We start from the raw sequence: 3,633 nt of genomic DNA on the forward strand, positions 1-3,633 counted from the left end.
ATTTGCGTGACACTGGAATCTGCCACAACTGCGATTTTGCTCAGCTTGATGGTTCTTCTTCTCAAGCATGACATAATGCCAAAGATCTCGGTCATTGCTTGTGTGTATATATATATGTGTGTGTGTGTACATATACACACACACACACACACACACACACACACGTATATATACACTTATGTATTTTCTTTTACTTGTTTTAGCCATTTTACTGTGGCCATGCTGGTGTACCACCTTAGAGGGTTTTAGTTGAAGAAATCAATCCCAGGACTTGTTCTTTTGTAAGCCTAGTACTACTTCTATCGGTCTCTTTTGCCGAACCACTAAGTTTCGGGGGCGTAAACATATCAGCATCAGTTGTCAAGCGATGGTTCGGTAACAAACACAGACACACACACACAAATATATACATATATAAATGTACACACACACACACACGACGGGCTTCTTTCGGTTTCCATCTACCAAATCCACTCACAAGGCTTTGGTCGGCCCCAGGCTATAGTAGAAGACACTTGGCCAAGGTGCCACGCAGTGGGACTGAACCCGGAACCATGTGGTTGGTAAGCAAGCTACTTACTACACCGCCACTGTGTTTGTCCCTATTACCGCATGACAACCGGTACAATAAGTATCAAGCTTTTAAAAAAATAAGTGCTGGGGTCGATTCATATGGCTAGAAATTCTTCAAGGCAAGCTTCTTTTAGTTTCCATTGACCAAATCCACTCACAAGGCTTTGGTCGGCTCGAGGCTAAAGTAGACGATACTCGTCCAAGGTGCCGTGCTGTGGTACTGAACCCAGAACCATGTATCAAAGCCATGTGTCAGTTAAATACGTTTTATATTTGTTTTAATTTTATTACTTTTAAAATATTTAATTTTAGATCTTTTTAAGTTTTTACTTTTGGCAAAACTGTTATCTAATAAACAAATTTCTTTCTTATTTTGCGACTCATTTAAACGACCAATGAACATTTCGCATTCAAAGTACACTGACCTTTGCCTTACTGTTAGCGATAAGCGCTATTATTTAATATGACTTGTTTGTAATGATTCTGATAACATTTACGTAGAAGTTGTGGAAGGATATATGTGAACATAGAGTGAGCAGCTTATAGAATATATATATATATATATATATATATATATATATATATATATATATATTTATTTATTTATACACCGAAAAATCTTGGTATTTCAAGTGAGTTTAAATATTTAGCAATCCTTTACTTTCATCTCTGTGGTTACACAGACACGCCCGTGCTCACACAGACGCTCGTAGTTGATATCAATTTTAGATATGCGTGTCTGTTTTCAGTCTCTCTCTGTCCCCTCTTTCTCTCTCGCTCTTCAGTACTGGTCCAGAGCAGGGGTTCACAGCCATTTTGTTTTACCTATGGACCTCTATGATTACTATATTACTCTGGTGGTTCCCCATAGCCATTCGATGTTTAAAAACTAGTTTTATAGATGCTTCTTTCAAAATTCTTATTTCGTTTTACACACATTAATTTGAGTAGGTTGAATTATGTAAAATGTCAGAAAAAAAAATCCTTGCTGTTTCTTGCAATACATATCAATACATACATCTAAAGCGAAAGTTTTTCAGGATAGATAGATAGATACATACATACATACATACATACATACATACATACATACATACATACATACATACATCTGTCAAACTGGAAGTCAACTTTTTTATCTATTTGTTCGGCGATTTTTGTAAAAATTTTTTATTTCTTAATAGGTTTTTCAGGGGCTGTGAAAACCGACATTTGCCTTTTATGTCCAGGATCGAGCTGAACACGTTTTCCCACAAGCACGCACACACACATACACACACACACACGTACATCCATTGTCTTGTCCATGAGCTGAACTGTCAAACGCGCGCGCGCATGGACACACTGACATACGCACATATATATATACATACACAAATGTACATACATAGTTCATTTTTCACGAATTGCTTATGCCTATGTATTTTTTGTGCATATATGCATGTATTTATGTGTATGTACGCTTGTATATTTGTGTATGTATGTATGTATGTATGTATGTATGTATGTATTTACGTATGTCTATATGTATGTATATTGGTCTCTGTGAGTACGTATGTAAAATATCTATTTTTGTGTATGTTTGTGTGTATGTATGTACGTACGTATGTACATATGTATGTACATGCTTGCATGCATGTATGTATGTGTGTATGTATGTGCGCGTGCGTATATATGTTTCTCTTCTGTTTTTAATTATTTAAATTCTTCCCTTGAGGAAGCAGCTGCTTTCTTACAAAGATACAAAGTTCCATCGTAGATAACGAAAACAATATCACATTTTAAACTTGAGAAGGCTTGCATACTCGTAATATACGAGTTTGTTATGCATGTATGTGCATGTAGCTAGGGTTTGTTCTTACCTGTTTGATCTGTGTACGTAAAATCCAAGGTCAACACTCATTTCTGTGTTTTAAAGTATTTGAAGTTTACTTCGGAGAATTATGTTTTTTCTTTTCCTGTTTCTTGAAAAATTTCATTCACGCATACAAGCCAGCTAAAATACAGAGTAAATATATAACACCACAGACAATCTGTTTTCTAATTATCTATCTATTAGAATTTAATTGGTCACGTATTTATCTATCTATTAGAATTTAATTGGCAACAGGAAATGTTTTTATGAATTTCATAAAATTCATCATAATTCATCATAAAATTCATCAGTTATTATCCTGTTTAATTTATCATACAATTTACTATATAAAATTTATAAATTTTATAAAATGCATTAGTTAGTTCAAAAGATCTTGTTTAATTTAGTTTTAAATTAATTGAAATGATTTTATATTTATGTATTTCGCATTTTCTTTAATCAATAGCAAAGTAATTTCCATTTCTTCCTTTTCTCCATGCATGTTGTAATATTTCCAAGAAATGAAAAGACTGTTTTACAATTTTGTGTCTTATAATTCTTTTCGTATTTAATACTGGTTAATGTGATTTCTTCCTACTACTTTTCACTTTTGTTTAGCATTCTTTAGTGCCCTTTGAACTACAACTATTGTAGTTTGAAAAAAAAACCAAAAAAAAAAACCCCAGAATCAAAGCAAAAATTGCAACCAGATAAAATTAACAATATTTTATTTCAAACAAAATATAAAAATAAGCTGTCCGCTATCATTAATATGTATTCGACGTCGATCCCGTTTTCTTCTCGGAAATTAACTTCGACTTTTTTAAAACACTGAAGTGCATGTTAACACCCATTTTTTTCTTTTGCACTAGGCTCTCAAAAAACAATGGGAGACGCCTTTTCGGTAAAAAGAAGAAAAAAAAAGTGAAATTTTAAAAATCCACTCATCCACTCCGAGGCCAATTTTTGTTTTTGCATTATGCACTTCTGGAATAGAGAAGCCTTGAAGGTTAAAAAAAAAAAAAAAAGAGAAATCGGCGTTCACCATTACAATCCCACTTCCTTCATTTTCAATCAGAAAATGAACCATAATTTAAATACATTACTAAAATCTTTTTGATTTTCTCATTAATACCGTCCCAAAATCCTAAAACTGTGACTTGTTTGCGAATTATTTATTTTTAATCATAGTTTTAAAATACAGA

General features: G+C 33.3%; 2 protein-coding genes across 2 annotated transcripts in view; one reads left to right on the forward strand and one right to left on the reverse strand.

Moving 5' to 3' along the window:
- The window catches only part of LOC106874261 (UDP-glucuronosyltransferase 2B37), a 30,416-nt gene extending 27,798 nt beyond the window's left edge, over window positions 1-2,618 (reverse strand). Inside the window, exon 1 of the mRNA XM_052971663.1 lies at window positions 2,436-2,618. The gene's annotated coding sequence lies outside the window, so the exon portion shown is untranslated. The remainder of the gene's footprint in view (window positions 1-2,435) is intronic.
- LOC106873625 (UDP-glucuronosyltransferase 2A3) overlaps window positions 1,053-3,633 on the forward strand; it is a 24,038-nt gene continuing 21,457 nt past the window's right edge. The window contains exon 1 of the mRNA XM_014921073.2: window positions 1,053-1,205. The gene's annotated coding sequence lies outside the window, so the exon portion shown is untranslated. The remainder of the gene's footprint in view (window positions 1,206-3,633) is intronic.

This window comes from Octopus bimaculoides, chromosome 11 (assembly GCF_001194135.2).
Source record: "Octopus bimaculoides isolate UCB-OBI-ISO-001 chromosome 11, ASM119413v2, whole genome shotgun sequence".
NCBI lineage: Eukaryota > Metazoa > Mollusca > Cephalopoda > Octopoda > Octopodidae > Octopus > Octopus bimaculoides.